The sequence below is a fragment of the Castor canadensis genome, chromosome 4, assembly GCF_047511655.1.
Source record: "Castor canadensis chromosome 4, mCasCan1.hap1v2, whole genome shotgun sequence".
Classification (NCBI taxonomy): domain Eukaryota; kingdom Metazoa; phylum Chordata; class Mammalia; order Rodentia; family Castoridae; genus Castor; species Castor canadensis.
The window spans coordinates 99,167,498-99,193,979 of record NC_133389.1 but is presented as its reverse complement, the minus strand read 5'-3'; the positions used below and the strand labels follow the sequence as shown (position 1 = coordinate 99,193,979).

At 35.6% G+C, this 26,482-nt stretch overlaps 1 protein-coding gene across 3 annotated transcripts in view; it reads right to left on the bottom strand.

Moving 5' to 3' along the window:
• The window catches only part of Arhgap15 (Rho GTPase activating protein 15), a 586,717-nt gene that overhangs the window by 103,820 nt on the left and 456,415 nt on the right, over nucleotides 1-26,482 (bottom strand). The gene's annotated exons all lie outside the window — the stretch shown is intronic.

Below are 26,482 nucleotides of genomic sequence, written 5' to 3'. Positions count from 1 at the left end.
TATTTTCCTCATGTAACAAACAGAAATAATGCACTCTTAAACATCTTGAAAAAACTTAGCAGAACAGACATTTCTTGCAATATACACTGTTTTATGGATAATACAATTATTATTTAATACACAATAGTATAGTTAAATTTGACTTACTCTGACAGAGTTCTTTGAATGCTGACAACCATCAAAAGAAGCTCATTAATGTGTTTGATTTATACAAAATATATAATGATGAAAATAACAAAACAATTATTTCAGGAAGCATTTAATATATTTTGGTTTCCTTATAATTGTGAGTTTATATCAGTAAAAGTACCTCTGTGAGTGCTCATACCTGCTGTGATAAGTACAGAGACTAAACCACATTTTGTCAATGGGGCAACTTGTACAAACTGGGTACACAAATAGAAAATAATAATGTTGAAGTAAGTATAATTAATTAATTCAAGCTTCAAGATGAGATCACTGGATCTTGCTGACCCTACATGTTAATCAGTGGATTGATTAATTGCTACAATCATAATAATTATACAGTATAAATCTAAGTATACTTAATGATAGCGTAGACTTAGAGTTAAAAGTTCTTTTCAATCTGCATATCTTTTCTCTTTCTTTAATCAAAGGAGTTGTTTCATTTACTTTAGACATATCTTTTGGCTTATAGAGTCAGAAAGCTTATGTCAGAATTAGTCAAGTTTCAATTTTGTTGTCCAACTGTTGATTTTGATTATTCTTTAATATTCTACTAAAATTTAAAAGATAATCCCAACTATGAAGTAAGAATATTGTCTTATATATGTAGATAGTCATTAAGTCATATTACTATTACTCTACTGTATGAGGGCTCTAGGGATTGCCAGCTAAGAATTATGTAAGACTTCTAATTCTCATCATGATCATTAGCTGGCATTTCATCTATCACCAAGTGTTGTATCCTGAACAGTTCTTCACAGGTGTCATTAATTTAAATCTCTATAGCATTCTTTGCTATATGCAAATTACATCTTTTGTTAAGGTTATTAAATTTATTGGCTATCTTCCTTACAAGTTGCCACCAACATTAGAGAAAAGCAATCATCAAAATACACAATCTCTTGAAGTAACTTTTGATGAGATGTAACATAAAAGCTAAAAACCTGAGGAAGGAGAATGATTTTTTTTGTGTGTGTATGTGATACCTTATTCTGGCCATCTGTTGAACAAATATCTGGTTCCAAATAATGTCAATTAAAATGAATGACAAATCTTAATAACTTTTACTTGTGAATATCAGCAAGATCAATATTGTGCACTCATGCAGTTCTCTTATGGCAGTTGAGGTACCAGAATTTGCAAGGGTGTGCACAAGTTTCTTTTTTTTTTCTTTTGTTTGCTAGCTTTCTTTTTAAAAATTTTAATAGTTTTATTATATTTTTGAATTAGTATACATTAATAATATCATATTGTTTCATTATGATAATTCCACACATATGTACAGTGTTCTTTGAACAAGTTCACCCCTCCTTTATATTCCCATTTCCTCTTCTTCCCCCCTTTTTCAAAACGTGTTTGGTTGGTTTCTTATACTGTTTACATATATATGTATATATAGAGAGACAGTACGTTGATTTTATCTTTCTTTATGGCTGAGTAAAATTCCATGGTATATATGTACCATATTTTCTTTCTCCATTCATCACTTGCTTAGCTGATTCCACAGTTTAGCTACTGTGAACAGAGCTGCAATAAACATGGAAAACATGGGTATGCAGATACCTCTCCTGTATTTTGATTTACATTCCTTTGGATATATGCCTAGGAGTTGTATGGTGAGGTCATAAAGCAGGTCAATTTTTAGGTTTTTTTTTTTTTGTGGTTCTGGGGTTTGAACTCAGGACCTATACCTTGAGCCACTCCACCAGTTCTTTTTTGTGATGGACTTTTTCAAGATAGGGTCTCATGAACTATTTTTGTGGGCTGGCTTTGAACCACGATCCTCCTGATCTCTGTCTTTTGAGTAGCTGGGATTACAGGCATGAGCTACCCACACTGGCTATTTTTAGTTTTTTGTGGAACATCTATGCTGACTTCCATAGTGGTTGCACTAATTAACATTCCCACTAGGCCTCTTTTTTGTCTCTAACCTCTCAGCACTTGTGATCTAGAGTACCTACTGCTAAATGAGTATGCAAAACACAATGCAACTTAGCAATGAGATAATCTCAAATCAGGTGCCAAAAGATTGGTAAATATAGGAGTGGACCATCTTATGTCAAAGTGAGCACTGTTGAACAAAGCAAGGAGGAGGAGCCTTTGGTTGCTTTGGAGGTAGATTTGCTTCTCTGTGAGAAAGCGGGATTTCTCTGATGGCAATTGGAACACCACATCCTGCAAAGAAAATTTACTTCCATTTGCAGAATAAACCAAAGGGAAGGTTGCTCACACATGGTTCTGATGCCACCAACACACAACAGGAGCAGGGAAGTAGGAATTTGGTGGCAGATGGTCAGGTCTCAGGAAATGTCCATCCAGCTTTGTTTGGCCCATATTCTGAAACAACTAGAATAAACACTTAGTGTCATAATTTATAAGCATATCAGTACCAATAAATCAGAACCCTGCAAGCAGTCATGTTTATTATATTCTTGTTGCTTAATATTCATGACAGTAATTTATTTTTATAGTACAGTTTCACTGTCCTCTCCACCATGGCTGTGTTTAAGTCTGGCAAGTTGAGTTAGCAGGAGTTCAGGTAACCCTTTGAAGACTGAAAAAGTTCAGTAGACGGGTTTAAATACTTTATTTTCTCACTTAATTTTCCCTTTCTTTTCTCAGAAATTTTTTAACTATCAAAATGAAGTCTCTGTGAACTAGGTACTAATACTACTTTGACATAGAGACGACATGAAAACTAGTGTCTGCATGGTCCTCTGATAGTAGCTGTATAACAGGGCTCATACAACAGATAAGAACATTTGGAGAGATGTTAAGTGGTTAATTCTTAAATTTACTGTCAACAAAGTGGGTTTAATTAAGCACAGTTTCCACCTCTTTCATTCTCTTACTTGCCAGTTCTTCTGACTCCCCACTTCAGCAGTTCAGGATCATTGCTGCTAATTACTATGGACTTTTCAAGGAGGAATTATATGAATTAACTACCACAAAGCGTGTTGTTTTTTATATTCACCTAGTGCTGGAACAACAAAGATGAGTAAGGCATGACTGCAACCACAGAGACCCTTAAGTCACATTAACAGATAGAAAACAGGGGCTGGGAGTGTAGCTCAGTGTGGAGCCCTTGCATGAGGCCTTGGGTTTGATTCCCAGCACTGAGAAAGAGGGGGAAAAGGGAGGGGTGTGTGTGTGTGTGTGTGTGTTTGTGTGTGTGTGTGTGTGTGTGTGAGAGAGAGAGAGAGAGAGAGAGAGAGAGAGAGAGAGAGAATGAAGTAATGCACTGTTGTATACATAGACATGACAATTTATACTTAGTTTTATATTTGCAAACTCAATAGAGGAAATCTATAGTTAATTGTCAGATAAAGAAGTCACAGACATACAAGCCTGGAAAAACAATTTTATCTTTTAAATCTCCCAATTATTAATACTCTTATGATCTGTGCACTTTTTGTACATTTGCCATATGTCAGCAATATTTTAAGCAGTTTTTAAAAAGTGGAGTATCATTTAGTGTGAGTACAGATAATATTAATATTTTAGTTATAATTTGGCTGTTTTTTATTATAGGTATGGAGACTTTACATAATAGATTTATTTTATAGATTATGAAAATACTTTTCTAGAAATGTTATGAGAGATAAAGTGACATTTTGCTATAGTTCTTTCTACCTTTCTAATAGATAACACATATGAAGAAAGTTATAAGAAATTTAATCACGTTATTTCTTAATTCATTTGCTGAGGATTGTAATAAGGATATAGTGTCTTGCTTCTACCAATTTAGAATAGAAGAAGCTTATTGCTAAGATGGTTGCTGTTTTCTCTTAGTGATGCATTCTGCACAAAATAGGTGTTCTTAGCTAACATTCCTAAAAGATAAATTAAATATTCTTTACAAATACATTTACATATACCTTAACCTTCCCCATCTGCTAGATGTGTTTGAATTCCACTGGTGCTTTATTTTATTTTTAAAAGGTTTTTTCCAGTGACTGAGGCACAGGAATGAGGACCTGTAATTTTGCCTTGGATACCGAAAGCAATAAAAAATTGTTGCACTTACTTTCCTTTGAATAGTCAAGACAGAAGTTTTTCTCAAATGAATAATGAGGTTTTGAGTCCATGTGTATGAACAGAGAAGGTCATTCATGTTCTATTTGATTTCTTCTCACTGGAGTTCTTTTTTTCCCTTTTAATTAGGGAGGACTTACTGTGGAGAATCAGGTGGAGCTTTTTGTGCTGGTTGTAGGGATCATGGTGGCTTGGTTTTAAGCTATGCTGTGATTTCTTTTTCTTTCTTTCTTTCTTTTTTTTTTGGTAATACTGGGATTTGAACTCAGGGTGTCACACTTGGTAGGGAGGCTTTCTACTGCTGGAATCATGTCTTCAGCCCTTTTTGCTATGGTTATTTTGGAAGTAGGGTCTTGTTTTTTGCCTAGACAGACCTGGACCATGATCTTCTTATTTCATGCTTCTTATAGTAGCTGAGGTTACAGGGGTGCACCACCAAACCCATCTTTTTCCCTTTGAGATGGGGGGGGGGTCTCACAAATATTTTTCCTCAGGGTGACCTTGAACCATGATCTTCCCAATATTAGCCTCCCAAGTAGCTAGGATTACAGGTGTGAGGTACAGGTGCTCAGATCTCATTGTAGTTCTTTTGAACCACACCTGAATCCACTAATTTTCACACTTCTAAATAAAAACTTATCAAATTAGGCAAGAACTATAGATTCATGGTTATGCATAGCAGCTTTGAAATCTTCAAGTGCTGAGTTCAAATCACAGCTGTTCAGCTTCCCATTTGGTAGCCAGCATGCTGTTTAATATTAATTATCCTCAGTTTTCCAAACTAAGATAATGGAAGAATAACATTCACTATATGTTAGTTAGTTAACTAACTAACTAAGTCATATTTATGGAAAAATGTATAGCATTTGGCTACATGCAAGTGAAAGTATTGAAAGTATACTGTAAAATGCAGTTCTAATTATACTGACAGTACAATGTTCATTTAGTCACTATTCATCTATAAGGTGATGCTATAGGCATACTGTGGAGATACTGTAGGCAGTTCCAGACGACCACAATAAAGTGAATAATAAGAAGTTTTGGGTTTCCTAGCACATATAAGAGTCATGTTTATACTACACTGCAATCTATTAAGTATGCAATAGCATTATGCCTAAAAAAACAATGTACAACCTTAATTAAAAGTACCTTATTGCTAAAAATTCTAACAAACACAGACATAGTGTTCTTGCTGGGGGAGGGTCTTGTCTCAGTGTCAACTGCTGCTGGCTGATTGGGGTGGTAGTTGATATGGGTTAGGGTGGCAAGACAACAGTGAAGTCTGTCCTTACCAATTGACTCTCATTTATAAAAATTTCTCCTCTTACCTAAGATAGAACTTCTTTTAAAATTGAGAACAATCTTCTCAGACTCTGTCACTACTTTATCAAGTTCATGAAATATTTTAAATACTTAGTTGTTGCTCCAAACATGTTCACTGTGTCTTTACCAGAAGCATATTCCATCCTGAGCTGCAACTTTCCTTTGTTACCCATAAAAAGCAACTCCTCATCCATTAGAGCTTTATCATGAAGCATGTAGCAAGTCACATCTTCAGGCTCCATTTCTAATTGTAGTTCTCTTGCTACTTTCACCACATCTATGTGTACTTCCACTGAAGTCCTAAACCGCTCAATGTTATCCATGAAGATTAACATTGTTAAGAAGTGGAATCTACTTCTTCCAAACTCTAATTCATGTTGACATTTTGACCATTTCCCATGAATCAAAAATGATCTTGATGACGTTTAGAATGGTGGATCCTTTCCTGAAGCTTTTCAATTTACTTTTTGCATCTCCATCAGAATCATCACTATCAGTGCCAGATATTACCTTTCGAAATATATTTTTAAATAATAAGTTTAGAAAATCAAAAGTATTCCTTGAGACCTTAATATCAGACCTGTAACTCTGAAGTTAGTACAGGAAGGAGCAGGAAACACTCTGGAACTAATAGGTATCAGCAAGGACTTCCTCAATAGAACCCCAGAAGCCCAGCAACTAAGAGAAAGAATGGACAAATGGGACTTCATAAAATTAAAAAGCTTCTGCACAACAAAAGAAATGGTTTCTAAACTGAAGAGACCACCCACAGAGTGGGAGAAAATATTTGCTAGCTACATATCAGACAAAGGACTGGTAACCAGAATATATAGGGAACTCAAAAAACTAAATTCTCTCAAAATTAATGAACCAATAAAGAAATGGGCAAGTGAACTAAACAGAACTTTCTCAAAAGAAGAAATTCAAATGGCCAAAAAACACATGAAAAAATGCTCACCATCTCTAGCCATAAAGGAAATGCAAATCAAAACCACATTAAGATTCCACCTCACCCCTGGTAGAACAGCCATCATCAAAAATACCACCAACAACATGTGTTGGCGAGGATGTGGGGAAAAAGGAACACTCGTATACTGCTGGTGGGAATGCAAGCTGGTACAACCACTCTGGAAAAAAATTTGGAGGCTTCTTAAAAATCTAAATATAGATCTGCCATATGATCCAGCAATCCCACTCCTGGGGATATACCCAAAGGAATGTGACACAGGTTACTCCAAAATCACCTGCACACCCATGTTTATTGCAGCACTATTCACATTAGCCAAGTTATGGAAAAAACCAAGATGCCCCACTTCTGATGAATGGATCAAGAAAATGTGATATTTATACACAATGGAATTTTACTCAGCCATGAAGAAAAATGAAATCTTACCATTTGCAAGTAAATGGATGGAACTGGCGAACATAATTCTGAGAGAAGTTAGCCAGACTCAGAAGACCAAAAATCATACATTCTCTCTCATATGTGGTCTTTAGATCAAGGGGAAATACAGCAATGTTATAGGACTTAGGTGACATGACAAGGGGAGAACATATACAGGAGGTATGGGGTTAGATAGAAAACCCAAAGCATGAAAACATTTGATGTCCCCACTCCAGAGGAATTAATACAGAAACCTTAAAGCGATAAAGGTCAACATGAGAAAGGGATCAGGAACTAGTGTAAAGATCAGTTAGAGATGACTCAACCTGGGTTGTAACACGTTTGTACATGAAAGCAATGCTAGGAATCTCTCTGTATAGCTGTCCTTATCTCAACTAGCAAAAATGCCATGTCTTTCTTATTATTGCTTATTTCTACTCTTCAATGGAACTGGAGAAAATCACAGAACAGGTTCTGCCTGTAATGGAGGGGGGAGAGGGGGCAGGAGGAATAAATGACCCAAACAATGTATGCATATATGAATAAATGAATAATAATAAAAAAAGTACTCCTTGATCCATGTACTGGAGGATGGATGTTGTGTTAACAAGCATGAAAACAATATTGGTCTAATTTTACATCTCCATTAGAGATCTTAAGTGAGTAAGCACATTGTCATTAAGCAGTAATATTTTGAAAAGAATTATTTTTGTGAACAGTAAGTCTCAACAGTGAACTTAAAACACAAACATTTATTAAGTTTTCCATCTTATATGGGTGCATTGTGGTGCCCCAAATGCTTACAATAATAACATTAGTGATCACCTATCACAGGTCATCATAACAGATAAAATAATAAAAATGTTTAGACACTGTGAAATACCAAAATATGATGAAGAGACACAAATTGAACACATGTTACTATAAAATAGACTTTCATGTTACAGTATTGTCACAAAACTTCAATTTGTAAAAAGTACAATATCTACATGGTGCAATAAAATGAAGCACAATAAGATAAGGTATGTCTATATTTATGATTCAAATTCTTTTAAAAATGTTTAGAAATATAGAGAACTATAAAACTGGAATGTGTCTTTTCTACGATTTTTCTTACTGGAACTGTATTTGAATGTCTCCCCAATGTGTTGTGCATTGTTATTGCTCCACTTTTCCCAAGTACTTTTACAATTTGTGTCAGATGGTCTTGAAGTGCATTTAAAGACCAACATGTGAACTAAGAAGACACCCTGTTCAGGTTTGTCAATGCCACAGTGAGAAGAAGGTTGAATGATAAGACTAAAAGATTTATAGTTAAAAACTTGGCTTTGTCCCTAGTACTAGTTGTTATGAGACTCTGGTGAGATACATTTTCTGAATATGCAAGACTTCAAACAAAACTTTCCTTTGGTGTCATTGTCTTGCCAGGCTGGGCTACAGAGAAGAATGTTACAGGGTTGCATGCACATTTCCATGAGCAGGTTTAAAAATTCATAAACAATATGAGAGAGAAATGGGTAAAAGTGACACCTGGGGCTATAAATTCAATTTCACTTCCTAAGAATAGAATAAAACAATATTAATAAAGAGCTAATCAAATCTTAAAGTGCAGTAATAGGAGGATATTGTCAGAATAAAGGAGGAAACCATCTTATATTGATAAAGTTGTACACCTGAAATATTTCATTGAAGTATGATTACTGTTATGGACCTGAATGTTTGTGCCCTCTTAAATTATTATGTTGAAGCCCAAAGCTCCAATATGATTGCATTTGGAGGTGGAGCCTTTGGAAGTAATTATGCTTAGATGATTTTTATGTGCCAAGCAGGGTAAGTCTTTACCAGAACATGACAATTCTCGTGCCCTGAACTGGAACTTCTAACCTCTGGGACTATGAGAAATAAAGTTTTGTTAAACTTAAGTATTATGGTACCTTGAACTAAGACAATTTCCAATTTTAGGAGGGAGAACCTGGAAAGAGTATGATCTTGAAGGGTCTCGAACCTTTGGTTCATGAGACATTATTGAAAGAGTAGAGAAAGAATGGAGAACACTGCACAGGGAATAGGGAATGGGTGTAACATTTGAAGTGTTATCAAAATATTAAAAGTCTGTGAGAGAAAGATGCTGCTTGAAGACTAATATTGACCAATGTGGGTTTCCTGTTGTGCTCTAGCTGGTCTGTCTTTACTCTTGATGAATTCTTATTCATTCAGGAGTCGAACTCCCAGAATCCCTGAGCATCACAGACATGACCATCATACACAGTGACCCTAGGTTTTTCCTGTGTCTAATATTTGCTTAAGATTATCCCATTTTTCTCTTACTTTTCTGAAAAAAATTTCATAGAACAGCACAAGAAGATATTTCAATATTTCAATGTGATAATGGCTCCTTCTTAGGTGCTGATTAGAAATTCAGAGAATAATGCATACAAGGTGTCAAAGAATAATCTTACCATTGTGCTTAGGGTCAGGGGAGCTGGAAAAGGAGCTCAAAAGATTGCTGCTTTTATCTGTTGGTAAGACAGTGTCCACCTGCAACTAGCAGGACAGATGGCAGTAATTATGTTTGCCCATCCGTTACTTGGCAGGGGAATGGATTTGAGTTCTGAAAGGGTCAATCTTTCACCTGCTGGATGTTCAAGGTGAGAAGAAAAAAAGGAAGGGGCCAAGAGCTGATTGTCTGGTCAGACAGTAATCATGGACCCATGGCTGTGGGTATTTGACCTTTTAAAATCCTGAAAAATAAAGGCGTTGTACAAAATGAAATGATAGAAAGGGGGGAAGCTGCATGTTTAAATGGAAAAGTATATTTAAGCTAATGAAAGGAAGAAACTCTTATAACTATCCAAAATAATTTTATAAGTTCATGGATTTTAAAAAGACTTTTGCTTTCTTCTTTCCACACGTTACTTTTAGCCTAAACATGAATAAATGAACAACAAAAAAAAATAAACAAACAAAAAAAAACCCCAGCATTACTTCTTATTTTCTATAATACAATAGCCATTTTTCATGATTTATTTCCCAAAGTGTAGGTAGAAAATGTCTGAGTCAATCCTTTGGGGAAAGTCCCATTCTCCAAACCATATGACAATCCTCAGCATGGATATTCTGCTGTACCAACATGAGCAGATTAGCAGATTCCCCCAGGAAATTTATATACTCCAGCAGCCATCACATCTAAAGTTTAATTCTGAACAATCAAGAGTGAGTCAAATGAAGAAATCCTAGAAATTATTCAAAGAAAATCCTTTCATTGACAGAGATGTGGAGAGCTAGAGTAAGGCCAAGTACTACAGCAAATGAGAATTAGTGTGTTAGTTAGCTTTTTGTTGCTGTGACAAATACCTCAGAAAAACAGTTTAAAGGAAGAAAGATTTATTTTGGCTTATGGTTTCTACCCGTGGTTGCTGGCTTCATTGTTTCTTGGCCTGTGGTAAGGCAGTGTACCAAGGTGGAAGGGTGTTGTGGAGCAGAGCTGCTCATCTTACGGCAACCAGTGAGCTGAGAGAGAGGACTGCCCAGGGACAGGACATATCCCTCAAAGGTACAACCTCAATGACCTGTTCCTACAACTAGACCCCACCTTCCAATAGTTTATTCTAATGTCAACTAGACTAAGTGGTTTTGTCTAAATGGTTTGAATTTAACCATTGATCAGGTTAGAGCCTTCATGGTCTAACTGTCTCTGGAAATGCCCTCACAGATACACCCAGAAGTCTGCTTTACTAATCTCCTAGGCATCTGTCAATCCAATCTGGTTGACAATCAGTTTTAACCATCACAGCAGGTGGCTGAGCATAAGCAAAAAAGAGGCTCTGTGTGTGTGTGTGTGTGTGTGTGTGTGTGTGTGTGTGTGTATGTGTGTAAGGAATCAGTTCTCATTCTACTGAAGATTTTGAAAAAAAAAGCTTATGGGAGGTTAATATTGACATTTTCTTGGAAGAATTCTGTTTTTGAAGTCTACCTTTTAAAAGACAGAATATGTTACATGTGATAAGTACAATGGGCAGTATGATGAATCAGTGTGTGGATGTATGTGTATCTGCCTCTTCCTCTGTCTTTGTGTGTTTATATAAGGAAGGAGTTTGTTGAACATGATTTAGGTGATAACTCTGAACATTTTACCTGTGAGAAGGATCTCTGAGTATTTTCACAGGCTTTGTGTATAGCCTTCTCTACCAAATCCCAAACTTCTCACCTGCCACCTACCAGTGAGTTTATGACCCTCAAAGCCAAGGCAGATAATTTCCCATCTTGGAGAAGGCATTACTTTTGAGTTCACTTCTGCTGCCATTGTGAATATGATAAGCCTGCAAATATTTAATAGAAGCAAGACAGCACCATGGTGGAGAAGCTGGATAGCTCCCAGGTTATGATTAAGATGTACATTCTCTAGTAAAATATTTTACCTTGGACTAGCAACTGGGGTTGTTCTCCTGCAGAACATAGAAATGTCATGAGATAAAGAAAGAAAATGGGATTTACTGGGTTGTGAAGCAAGAGAATAACTTGTAATTTTATCTTAAATGTGTTTGGTACCAAAAGAGACACTAGCACCAAGCAGAGGTCAGGAGAAACACGAAGGCTGGGAGTGTGGGTGGGGTGACAGGTCAACCTCCTAAAGTAGGGCAAGTGGTGGATCTTGGAGCTTATTTCTGAGACAGAAGGCAGCATTCAAAACTGAATTGCCCCACCTTGCTGGGGGAGGAGCTGACCAAACAGAGCTGCAGCTGGTGGGCAATGCATTTGCTGCCTGGTAAAAACAACAACAGCTGTGACCACTCTGCACAAGCTGGCAGTCTTATCTCACCTCACAATTGTAACTAACCTTGTGGACAGTAGGACCAAATGCTACTCACAAGCCAGTCACGTGGTGAGACCACATCAGAACTTCTGCTTGTACACCAATACCAGGATTGGACACCTAAGGAATAACTCCAGAACTTTTAACAAAAGAGCGAGCTTTTTGTGGTTCCTGAACCTGGCGGTTTTCTCAGTTTTTGTTTTGTTTTGTCTTTTTATTTTCTTCATGTATTATTAACTTCACCATCACTATTTTCTTATCCTTATTCTTACCCCCTACACTTTCCCTCCTTCTGCTGTGATACAATCCATTCTTCTCACTCCCAACTACTCTTTCTGCCCCTTCTCATCTACTCTTTCCCCCTGTCTTCACCTCCCCATTCTATCTTCCCCCAACTTGTCAACACACTACCCCTTCCTCCTACACACTCACCACCTGCTGACTAGCCTACTGTACAACTGTACACAATCCCTGCCCCCTGTAATCTCTGACACAAGCACCCTCCACTATAACAAAAGAAATATACCCAAACACACTCAAGGGCCACAAAACCCAGCAGTCTCCATACCTCTTCCTCCATCTACCTACTTCTTTTCCCATCCTCTCCCTTTGGTACCACCTTTACCAATTTCCAAAAATCTATATCTAGCCTAATGACCATTACCCTCTCCCCCAACTCCCACTGTTTATAGATATTATCATCAAGCAGTTTTCTATATAATATGTAAACAACTGGTCTGGTATTGAACCTGTAAATTTGTTATTGCTAAATTAAACCTCCATGCCAGGTACAGAAAGAGAACATCAACCAAGCTAACAACCAAATCAGTCACAACACAAAAATTAAGTCAAGGGAAAGAAAAGAGGCAATTAAAATCAACAATGAGCACATCAAGAACATAGTTCACAGCAACAAGTGGAGCAATGGAAAGAAGAAAGAATAGAAACCATTCTACTCAAAAAAAAAATAATTCAATACATGATTTAGTGAGAAATGAAGAAAATGGCTGTCCAGTTCCTGACCTCAACAAAACAATGATAAATGTCACTGAGGAGCCTAGTGACACACACATAAAAGCCCTCAAAGAAGAAATCTTGGAAGATATCACTGAGAAATTCATGGAGAAGATACTAGGCATGGTTAATCAGAATATACAAGATGTACTCAAGAAATTTCAAGGAACCAAAAACAATGAACATGAGAAGACACACAAATAAATAAATGAACTCAGAGAGGATTTCAACAAACACCAGAGTGAAACAAAGGACACTATAAAAAGAGAGATGTATGAAATAAAGATGATAACACAAAATATAAAAAAAGACCTGAACAAAGATATGTAAAACCTCAGAAAAAAGAATCAAACAGAAATCTTGCAAATAAAAAGTTCCTTTAATCAAACATACAAACAAAAAAAATGAAGGCCACTGCAGCAGACTAGAGCAAGTGGAAGACAGAATCTCAGAGTTTGAAGATAAAATAGAAGTTAAAGAAAAAACAGAATAAATCTTAGTCAAACAACTCAAGAGCTGTGAACTCCATGACTCCATCAAAAGACCAAACCTGAGAATCATGGGCATTGAAGAAGGAGAAGAGGTGCAAGCAAAGGGATATGTAACATATTCAATAAAATAATAACAGAAAATTTCACAAATCTTGAGAAAGTTTTACTCATTCAGGTACAGGAAGCATCCAGGACAGCAAACAGACTTGACCAAAATAGAACCTCCCCATAGCATATTATCATTAAAACAATAAGCACAGAGAACAGAGAAAGAATGTTGAAATCTGTAAGAAAGAAAAAAACAAATAACATGTAAAGATAAACCCATCAAAATAACAGCAGATTTCTCCATGGCAACCTCAAAAGCAAGAAGGGCATGACGTGAGGTATTTTAGGCACTGAATGAAAACAGTTTCAGCCTTAGGATACTTTACTCAGCAAAACTATCATTCAAAATTTATGGAGCAATAAAAATCTAAACTAAAACAATATATGACCACCAAGTCACCACTACAGAAGATTCTAAAAAGGATTCTGCACACAGAAGATGAAAGCAAATAAAACCATGAGAGGACTAGAAGTGTCAAACCACAGGAGAAGAAAAGACAAACAATCAGAGAGTAGCATTGATTTGGCTGCACACAATCAAATCCTTAAACAACAGAAACAACTAAATGGCAGGAATCACCACATACCTATCAATATTAACACTGAATGTCAATGGACTCAACTCCCTCCATCAAAAGATACTGGTTGACAAAAGGAAGATCTGACAATCTGTTGTGTACAAGAGACCCATCTTATTGACACTGGCTTAGGTGAAAGGCTGGAAAAAGATATACCAAGCCAATGGAACCCAAAACAAGCAGGAGTAGCAATACTTATATCAGACAAAGTAGACTTCAAACTTCAAATGAGATAAAGAAGGACACTTCATACTAATAAAAGGGGAAATACACTAAAAGGAAATAACAATTATCAACCTGCACGCACCAATGTCAGTGCACCCAATTTCATCAAACATACACTAAAGGAACTTAAAAGCACATATAGAATCCAACACAGTGGTAGTGGAAGACTTTAATACCCCTCTATCACCAATAGGTAGGTCATCCAAACAAAAAATCTACAAAGAAATCCTAGAACTAAATAGCAGCATAAATCAAATGGACCTAACCGATTTCTACAGAATATTTCATCCAACAATAGCACAATATACATTCTTCTCAGCAGCCCATGGAACTTTCTCCAAAACAGATCGTATCTTAAGGCACAAAGCAAGCCTCAGCAAATATAAGAAAACTGAAATAACCCACTGCATTCTATCTAGTCACAATGCATTAAAACTAGAACTTAACAACAAATACAACAGCAGAAAATACACAAATAATTGGAGACTGAATAACACATTGCTCAACAATCAGCAGGTGATAGAAGAAATAATAGAAGAAATTAAAAGGTTTCTGAAAGCTAATGAAAATGAAAATACCACCTGCAAGAAACTATGGGACACAGCAAAGGCAGTCCTAAGAGGCAAGTTTATAGCCATGAGTGCTTATATTAAAAGGACAGAAAGATCTCAAATAATGACCTAATGTTACAGCTCAAACTCCTACAAAAACAAGAACAAGCAAAACCCCAAACAAGGAGAAAAAGAGAAATAATAAAAATAAGAGCCAAAATTAATGAAATAGAGACCAGAAAAAACCATACAAAGAATCAACAAAACAAAAAGCTAGTTCTTTGAAAAAATAAACAAGATTGATAAGCCCCTGGTAAATCTGACTAAAATGAGAAGGGAAAAGACACAAATCAGCAAAATCAGAAATGAAAAAGGGTGATAACAGCAAACACCAAAGAAATTCAGGGAAACATCAGTGACTACTTTGAGAACCTATATTCTAATAAATTGGAAATCATTAAGAATGGACAAATTTCTGGATACTTAATGACCATCCAAAACTGAACCAAGAGGATATTAACCACCTAAACAGATCTATAACACTTAATGAAATTGAAGCAGCAATAAAGAATCTCCCAAAAAAGAAATGTTTAAGACTTGATGGATTCTCAGCTGAATTCCATCACCTTCAAAGAAGAAATAACACCAATACTCTTTAAACTTTTCCATGAAATAGACAGGGAGGAAACACTGCCTAACTCATTCTATGAAGCCAGCATTACACTTATACCAAAACTGGACAAGGACACATTTAAAAAGGAGAACTACAGGCCAATTTTCTTAATGAATATCAATGCAGAAATTCTCAATAAAATAATGGTAAAAGGAATCCAACGACATATCAGAAAGATTATTCACTATGACCAAGTTGACTTCATCCCAGGGATGCAGGGATGGTTCAACATAAGCAAATCAATAATTATAATACAGTACATTAATAGAAGCAAAGACAAAAACCACTTGATCATCTCAATAGATACAGAAAATGCCTTTGATAAGATTCAACATCACTTTATTATAAAAGTTCTAAGAAAACTAGGAATAGAAGGAATGTACTTCAACATTATAAAGGTTATATATGACAAACTTATGACCAACATCATACTTAAGGGGGAAAAACTGAAACCATTTCCCTTAAAGTCAGGAATGAGACAAGGATGGCCCACTATCCCCACTCCTATTCAACATAGTTCTGGAATTTCTAGGCAGAGAAATAAGGCAAGAAAAAGAAATAAAAGGAATATAAATAGATACAGAAATAGTCAAAGTATCTCTATGTGCAGACAACAAGATCCTGTACCTCAAAGACCTAAAAAACTCCACCCAAAAAACCCCTAGCCACGATAAACAGATTCAACAATGTAGCAGGATACAAAATCAACTTACAAAAATCAGCAGCCTTTCTATATAACGAATTGAGAAAAAATACATGAAAACAATTCCATTTACAATAGCCTCAAAAAAAAAAAAAAAACCAAATACCTAGGAATAAACTTAATAAAGGATGTAAATGACCTCTACAAGGAGAACTGTAAACCTTTGAAGAAAGAGATCGAGGAAGACTACAGAAAATGGAAAGATCTCCCATGCCCATGGATTGGAAGAATCGACATAGTAAAAATGGCTATACTACCAAAAGCAATCTACATGTTTAATGCAATTCCCATCAAGATCCCAATGACATCCATCACAGAGATTTGAAAAATCTACCCTAAAGTTCATTTGGAAACACAAAAGATGGAGAATAGTCAAGGTAATACTGAGCAAAAAGAACAACACTGGAGGTATCACAATACCCAGTTTCAAACTATACTACAGAGCCATAGCAGTAAAAACAGCATGGTACTGGCACAAAAACAGATATGAAGATCAGTGGAACAGAATAGAGGACCTAGATATGAATCCACACAGCTATGCCCACCTTATTTTTGACAAAGGCACCAAAAAAGTACAAATGAGAAAAGATAGATTCTTCAACAAATGTTGCTGGGAAAAGTGGCTATCTGCCTCAGAAAACTGAAACTAGATTCCTGCCTGTACTAGTATCAACTCAAAGTGGATTAAGGATCTTAATATCAGAATTGAAACCTTGCAGTTAGTACACGAAAGAGCAGGGAATACTCTGGAAACAACATGTATAGGCAACGACTTCTTCAGTAGAACTCCAGCAATTCAGCAACTAAGAAAAAGGATGGACAAAAGGGACTACATGAAATTAAAAAGCTTTGGCACAACAAAAGAAATGGTCTCTAAGTTGAAGAGACCACCCACAGAGTGGGAGAAAATATTTGCTAGCTACACATCAGACAAAGAAATGATAACCAGAATATACATGGAGCTCAAAAAACTAAACTTCCCCAAATTAATGACCCAATAAAGAAGTGGGCAACCAGACTAAACAGAACTGTTTCAATGGAAGAAATCCAAATGGCCAAAAACACATGAAAAAATGCTTACCATCTCTGGCCATAAAGGAAATTCAAATCAAAACCACGCTAAGATTCCACCTCACTCATGTTAGAATAGCTATCATCAAGAATGCAATTACCAACAAATATTGGAGGGCATGTGGGGAAAAGGGAACCCTCATACACTGATGGTGGGGCTGTAAGCTAGTATAACCACTTTGAAAAACAATATGGAGGCTTCTTAAAGACCTAAATATAGATCTGCCATATGATCCAGCAATACCTCTCCTAGGGATATACCCAAAGGAGTGTGACCCAGGTAATAACAAAGGTATCTGCACACCCATGTTTATTGCAGCACTATTCTCAATAGCCAAGCTTTGGAAACAGCCAAGATGCCCTCTACTGGACTGGATTAAGAAAATGTGGTATTTATACACAATGAAATTTTACTCAGCTACAAAGAAGAATGAAATTTTGTCATTCACAAGTAAATGGATGGAACTGGAAAACATCATCTTAAGTGAAGTTAGCCAGGCTCAGAAGACCAAAATATGCAGATTATGGACCTAAAACAAATGCAGTAATATTATTGGACGTGGGTCACACACTAAGGGGAGAATGCATACAGGCAGAATGAGGAAAGGGAAGGAAACCTAAAACTTGAATGTGGTTGATGTGCTCATTGTAGAGGAGCAAATAAAGTAATCTTAAACTGGCAGGGGCCACTATGGGAAGTGGCCACTATGGAAGGAGCCACTTACTGAAGTAGTGAAGAGATTGGCGGAGATGAACCAATGTGGGTTGCAATACATAAGTCCATGGAAGCAATGCTAGGAATCTCTCTGTATAGCTATCTTTACCTCAAACTAGCAAAAACGCTACATCTTTCTTATTATCTCTTATGTTTTCTCTTCGACAAAATCAGAGAACAAGAGGGTGGGACAGGTTCAGCCCAGAAAGGGGAGGTGGAACGGAAGAAGGGAGGTGGCCCAACCAATGTATACCCATGTAAGTAAATGTAAAATGATAAAATAAAAGAAAGAAAAATATATATTTGGTGCTGTTTGGAATTTGAGAAGCAAAACATTAAAGCTGAATGAAGATGGTCAGATGTATCACTTGATATTGTTTTCCTGGAGGAGAGGAAAATGAGTGAGAATGGACAGAAATGTGTTCTAAAAGGAGACATAGGGTAGTCTGGTGATAGTCTGACATAAGCTAATATGTATTGAATAATTGTGTCCCTGAGACTTATATGTAAGTGCTTTAACAAGATTATCATTTGATTAAATTCTAAGACAGTGGGAGGGAAAAGGAAGAAAATTCAGAACTTGAATATGGTTAATGTACTTCTTATACAAGAATGAATATATAATTTCTGAAATCACCAGAAATTCTGATTTCACCCTGTTGAAATCACCATAAGAAGGGGACTAAGGTAGAAAGGAGAAAAATAGAGGAGTTGAACCAATTCGAGTTATAATAATACATACATGGAAATGTCATAATGAAACACCTTGTATACCTATCTTAAACAAACAGAAATGTCTTTTTTAAAAAAAAATGGAGAATAGGAAGGCATAATAGGTTCTGGCTGGGGGTTGTTATCAGTGGGAGTGGGGAGGATATATGGAAAGAGTGTAGTAATGTGAATAGAAATATTATGTACACTTATACGTAAATAGAAAAAAGAAGCCTGTTTAAACTATTACAGGAATGGGGGAGAGGGGAGATAAGAGAGAATGATGAAGGTAATTTAACTATAATATATTGTAAGAACTTTTGTAAATGTCACATTGTACCCCCATTACAATGATAATTTAAAAAAAAGGAAAAAAAAAAACCTCCATGGAGGTCTAGAGAGAGAATTTGCTCATCTTACTGGTAATGAATGGTGGAGTGAGATGGTAGTGTGTGATGCAGGCAGAAACTGTAGCTTAGTTGATGAGAATAGACCTTGCTTAGAAGTTGACACGCAAGTGGCAATCCGGGGAAGTGTGTTTCAGTAGAGGGATAAGGTAGTCAAAGACCTTCAATGTGCCTGGAGTATTTGAAGAAGAGCCAGGAGGAAGTCAGAATTTATGGATGATCAAATCACGTAGGGCTTTAAAGATTTTGCAAGGGATTTAGTTTTTCTCAAAATGAAATGAAGCTAGTTATATTAGTTTGCTTATTTTTATAATTAGAAACATGTTGGTTTGTGTGAGAGGGAAAAAAATTACTAGAAAGTAAGAGAGGCTGTTCTGGAGATGAGGATACAGTTAGAATTTGGGGTGGATAGGTGGGAGATGTCTTAGAAAGCCCATCAATGGTGATCACAATATGGTGTGAACTGAAGAAGGTGAAAAGAAGCCAGGAAATTCGTAATGGAATGAAAGACCAGAGCCTCTCAATTTCACTAGGGTCTGTTGAGGCAGAGAAAAACAGCTGCTTACATCTGCCATTAAAGAAATGGGTCGAGATAACTGGTCTCCACTGTGGTACTGAGAAGACATTCTACATCTTTTTATCTGTTTTTTTAAGCATGTCTATTCAGTAGGGGTAGGAATGCTCAGGAAGCTGACTCATGAAGGCTGCCTGGCTGATAGCTCAGCTTGAAATGTTTATTGCTTTGAAAAAGTGACCTCTCATGGATATGGAAGAAAGGAATGCAAGTAAAATAAAAGTTTTAAGGAAAAGCAAAAAGACAAGCACCTCATTTTCTAATGGGTCTGATTACTTACCACTCGATTAATTTCAGAGTCAAGGCCTAATTTTAATTCTGAATCACCTTCTAGTTTTACTTGTAAAAGACTTTTCCTTGAGCCAAATTAAGTAGATGAAGGTCCAGTTGTTTATTATCTAGCACTAGAACTAACCCATTTCTGCAAAGACACCTGTACAAGCCATTTGGTACTAGTAAACTATTTTTTAATTTAATTTTGAATATAATTTGAGTGAGTTAACAGGCAGGCTAGATATCAGCCATAAAATTTCTAGTTTGCTTATACACACACACACACACACACCCCATTAAAAATCACCATAAAAAAAGGTCCACCAAGACTGTGAGAATATTAGCTTGCAATGGAAATTTAGAGAATCTCTGAAAAATTTATCTTTATTTCAATTCCCTTGAAATTGTGCTATAAAGGATATTTTATACTGTATTATCTTTACATCTTTGGTTTCTTTATGGTGAACCTTTAGACCCTGCTTTTTACTTTTCCTGGTTTTAAGACAATTTTTCAGTATCATGCTTTTGTGTTAAGCAACCATGTTTAGTCCAGTGCCTTACAAGCTTGGTTTCTTTTCTCCCAGTGAATGTCATCATGGAGTTGATGATGCATCAGAAATAGTTTGACCAAAGGGCAAGATAAAGTTAAGAAAATATTTGCAAATATACTTGACTGTCTTTTCTCCCCAATTACCTACTGAAAGTATACTTTATAGGCAAAATGGTAGGAATACCATAGAAGGAAACATATAGTAGGCACTTTCTGCTATAGGCAATGTCTTTAATTTAAATCATTTTTACGTAAGGACCATGTGACTGACATAGACACAGAGAGTCTAAGTTATTAAGGACTATGTATAAGGTACACTCTATTTTTGTTCTAATAAATTTGAATTTAAATGGGACTCAGACAATCTTAGGTGTGCATTTTTCACATTTTGTTTTACTGATTAATTAATCAGTATTTACAAAAACTGGACATTAAAATACATTACCTTCAAATGTATATATGACTGCAGCCTTTAAACAATCCTTGTATATAACATCATTGATATACCAATTTACTAGTGACTTGCTTAATGTATACATATATATATTTATATATTTGTATATTTTTGTGTGTGTATATATATATATATATATATAATTTACTTAGAGAAACTGGAAAAGATGACATAAGAACTTAAGATTTTTTTTGGTTTTGTTTTTATTGTTGTTTTGAGATAAAATCTCTCTTTGTAACCCAAGCTGATTTCAAACTTGTGATCCTCTCACTCAACCTTCCCAGTGTTGGGAGTACAGCATGCATCACCATGCTCAGCACCAAAAGGTTGTTTCAATCAAGGAGTTAGCATTGATCTCATTTCCATGGTGGAAAATTGCTCAGGGGTGAGAGAAAAGGTCATTAACTTTGCACACAGAAGGCAAATTTGGAAAAGTAAAATTCAACAAATTGACAAGTGCAAACTCATATGCTCTAATGGCAGTACAAAGAGTTGAGATGCAGAAGGTCAGCAGAGTTAAATTACTAGAGAGTCCTCCAATTAGTAAGATTTGGTCCACTTTTGAGTGAAATTTCTAAGCATGTACCTTAGAAATAATAGGTAATGTATCATGTAAGTAAATTCATGAGTTCATCCCTCTCATTTACTGATCAACATACAGTTTTAAACTATCATTTCAAGGCTGATAATTGTTTTGATTTGAGAGAAGACAGATGAAAATGGATGAATTAATGTTAGCATTTGTGACTTGGACATGTAGTGGGTGCTACCTGTACAAACTAAGAGAGAAAAATATGTGGCAGTTGGAGAAATGACTCCTCAATGATGTCTATCCTTTTACTCTTGGAGTCTGTTACCTTACATGAAAAAAGGGACTTTGCAGTTGTGATTAAGTTAAGGACCTTGGGAAGTTATCTTGGATTATCCAGGTGAGCTCAATCACAAGTGTCCTCAAAAGTGAAGGATGTAAACAAGAGTGTCAGAGGGAGCTGAACTATGGAAGGGGTCAAAGTAATGGGAAGTGAGAACTTGATCTGCCATTGGTGGCTGGGAAGGTGGAGGAAGAGGGCCATTAATCCAAGAAGATGGACAGGGCATGTCATTGGGTTTCCCCTGAGAACTTCCAGAAAGGAATACAGTCCTGCCAAGACTTTAATTTTATTCCAGTGAGGATTTATCAGACTTGTGCTATATGACTGTAAAATAATAAATTAGTGTAATTTTAAATCACTAAGTTTCAAATTATTTGTTAAGGTAGGAAAAGGAAACTAATATATTTCATATATACATATAATATATATGTATATATATGTAAAGGAAACTACATATCATATATATGTATATATATATATACATATATTATATATATATACATCAGTATATGTATATATATATATATAATTTAGGATACAGTGCCTTTAACTAACAAAGTAAAAAGAAGTTCTCTGAAAAAAATCATTCTGATATGAGTGAGAAAGATAAAATGCTTTAGAAAGAAGGCATCCTGGATGAGACTACAGAATCTACAGAATATGGTATAAAAAAGAGTATTTTTTTAAAAAATAAAAGTAAGGAAAAAGAAAAGCCATCACATACTCCAGGAAAAGTAAATTTTAAATAATCTATCCAAGAAAATCATGACCCAACCACAAAAGGAGTCAAAATGTGGCCAAGTGTTTAAGCAATGTTTGAAGAGCAATGAAATATAATTATATTTAAACTTTTGAAGAATATTCTTTAAGAAATGAAGGAGTTGTGACAGTGGACTCAAGAAAAGAAAAAATTTGTAAAACCACTCAAATAGACAGTGGTCAATGCAAATGTAAATGCTGCTTATTACTTTTCTAATTATACAAATCACTTAAGATTTAGAACTTGAATGATATCGACTATGAAAGAAGAGAATAGATTTGAAGGAAAGGTTGGAAAGAAGAATAAGTTCATCTTACAAAAGGAAGAGTTAGCACATATTATTGAATGTTGACAAGATGGGAAGTAAGATTTAAGGACACAGTTTGATATCCTAATGTAATAACATGATTACTAAATATTGAAGGAAGTGAAGCAGAATGAATTAATATTTCATACCAACTAGTAGAAAATATTATCAATGATTGATAAATCAAAAGGAGAAATATTTTAAAGACTTATAAAAGTAATTATTGGAAGAGACAAACATTGATAGAGTTAAATGAGGATTCCTTTTACGAGGCTTGGGGATATGAAGTGATAGGGTCTAACTTGTTTTCCAGAATAAACTCTTCTGTAGGATTTGTTTACTTTTACATGTTATAAGTTGATGTAAACAAAAAGTTGTAAAAAAGAATGCTAATAAAATTAAAGTTGAAATATACTCCTATGAAATAGGAAAATAACTTTGTGTATATCTAAATGAATATCAAAAGGGGATACGTGAACAGTTAATTACAGAAATAGTTCAGTGAAGTCTTAAACGTACTAGAGAAAGCAATGCTTAAAACATGATGCTATAATAAATACAAGAAATACATACTTGGAAAGCTCTACCTTATAGCTACCATAAAACTTCAATACTAAAATTTCTAACCTTTAACTTAATTCTAAAATCAGCTTTAAAAAAATGAAGAAATTGGAGATACTTAAAACTTACAGTTCTTACATAGGATGATGTAATAGATATTTGGCAATAGAAAGTTAGTTATTCCTCAAGAAAAAGTAAAAAGATGGAAATTATTTGTGTTTCAGAGTCTGGAGTATAAAAAGAAGTCTAATTTTTGATCTATATGAACTGGGACTCCTCTAAAAATTGATTTCTGTTAAAATCATTTATTGAGCACCTAATACAAGTATTATAAGAAAAGTGTTATTTAATTCTCAGAGTAACTTTATGAACTTGAAATTATTTTCCACAACATCTACTTCTTCAGTATCTCATGCTTGGTTATTTTGAGGATTAAATGAGAAAATTATCAGAAATGCCCATTTCTCCTCTTCTGTTTCTTTCCCAGGAACCTGGAGAAAATGCAGAGATTAAAAAAAAGAAAATACACTGTTTGTTGCCTCTTTCTTTGTTTCTAAAGAGCTACCAGAATGAAAAGGATAGGAATAGAGAAAAACTTTTTTCCAGGATTTAGATCTACTGGAACTGTCCGGACCCCCTGCAGGCCTCTAGCCACAAGATTGCAAGATTGCACCACCTATCATAAAACTCTATAGCTGTGTTTTTCTACCAAGTTCACATTTTCAGCACTAATAATGCCTTCAGCACAAGTCATTTCCAGAGAATTAAGTTCTTGTAGTCACTGAGTTAAGTCTCCACAAAATAACCTGCAGATGACCTCACTGCATTGACTCCCAAGTGTAGAATTTCAGATCAATAGCTATAGTACTTGGATTCTGACATATAAAACAAAATTTAGTGATTTTTGTTACTCCAATGAGTCTTATCAGACTGGGGATCACCATGGCAATTGCAGGTTCTTATGATAGTTAATACTTGTTTTGGTCCAAAAAACTATTTTAAAAAGTAAATTCCTTCTGTTCACTCTTCTTGGAATATGCAATGATAACTTTCAAACATATAAGGAGAATTAAAAGTAATTCAAATATTACAAGTGGTCATTAATTGCTTGTACCAGAAATAACATTTCCTCCTCAGATACAAAGCATTCCAATAGGGGTAAAATTCCTTTGGGTCTATTTTCTTTTTGACTTTGCCACAAAAATGTAACACATCTCCAACTAGGTGCTAAATAAAAATGTTAAACCTTCATAAACTGGACTTAGAGGTAGTGAAAGAAAAGTATGACATTGACAGACAGGGTGTTTTGCTCATGACTAACAAAATAATAAAAAATACTTTAAGTATTTATACCAGTAAAGAATTAACTTGATACAAAGAACTGACTATTTAGATCGATGGGCAAGGTTGAAGGATAAACTAATCCACTGTCTGGACTTGTCTCTGTTCTCTACCTTTTATCTCCTTCAAAAGCTGTAGAGCACCCGTGAAATACACCTGGGTGATGCCAACCCTCTTATGGTATAGAACATGGAAGGGCAAGAAGGCCCAGACCCAGCCAGCATGCCTATGTTTGAGGGATTGTTTCTGTATTCTTTCTTTTGGTGGTATTGAGGTTTGAACTCAGGGCTTTGGCACTTGTAAGGCTTTACCACTTGAGCCATGCCTCTAGCCCTTTATGTTCTGGGTCTTGCTTTTTGCCCAGGAGATGACAACCATGGTTGCCTTGGTGTGTACAACCATGCCCAGTTGTTGGTTTTTTTTTCAATTGAGATGGGATCTTACAAATTATTTTGCTGGAGCTGACCTGGAACTGTGATCTCATGATCTCAGTCTCCTGAGTAGCTTGGGAAGACAGGTAAATACCACTATGCCCAGCTATTGGTTGAGATGAGGGCTTTTTGCTGACCTCAAACTGGAATCCTTCCAATCTGAGCCTCCCAAGTAGTAAGGATCACAAATGTGAGACACCAGCATCTGGCTTCTGCTTCTGTATTTCTTAATCCAAGGGAATAGCTTGCTAATATATTTGGAATCAGGTAAATTAAAGAAACTTAAATGATGGATAGCCTATAATGTAGCTCCTAAATCAGCATGTAAAATGAGTATGTTTCCAGTAAGATAATCTTCAATGAAGGTATGGATTTCATGGTGTAACATTTGTATCACTAAATGCACACAAGCAGAGATAGGTGTCTGAATGTAAGATCCTACAATCTCCTAACAGAACACTGTTCTACTATGGTGAGTGATCTGCAGTGCCTGTGTGTGCCAAGACAGAACATCAGAGGAAGCTGATTCAAACCATGCTTATTTATTTTTCTTTATTCCTCCTTTTTAATAAAGTTAAGAGAACTTGGGAACTATAAAACATTGCTCTCCTTGAGAAGTGGAATGTGCTTATGAAATGAAAAGTCAAGTTCATGAAAAGGGATAAGAACTCCAGCCTCACCTCAAACCCACAATGAGAATTCTGTTACTACATTAAACAACAACAGAGACAGCAACAACAAAATCTGAAATTGTGAGCAGGCCACAGGAGAAAGACTGTGGGAGAAAACCCTCTTTATCCCTTTTGATTTCATTTTGCCAAAGCTTTAAATGAGTGTGAAGACTTTTGAGAAAGAAAAAAGAGAATAAAATATTGAGGGGCGATTCCTCAACACAGACCCTCCAAATCTCCACTTCCACTAATGGGAACCATGCACACACAGCCACACAAGATCAGACCTCCTATGCGGAACATTTTTTTCTTGAAGATTTTTCTTATTGGGACTTTAATTAAGCTCCTGCCAGGCTTGCAATCTTTTTAATTTTACCTTTCTTTCTTCTTTCCTTCTCTTTCCTCCTTAGATCAGCTTGCTTGCCAGGAAATTTTTTCTAAGCTGTCACAGTTATAGTAAATGTGATATTACTATATTACTAAGATATTAAATTTAGAGATGTCCTAGTAGCCTGCTTTTCCAAGGATCCACAGAAGAAGTTTTCTGGCATATGGAAAAGACTTTCACTAATTCATTCATTCCTTCACACATTCATTTTTTAAACTCACTGTGTGTATATTTTATATGTGAAAAAATGGAAAAGGAAGCTTTATGGAATGTACAGTAACTATTGCTTAGTAAGTGATACAACTTACACTC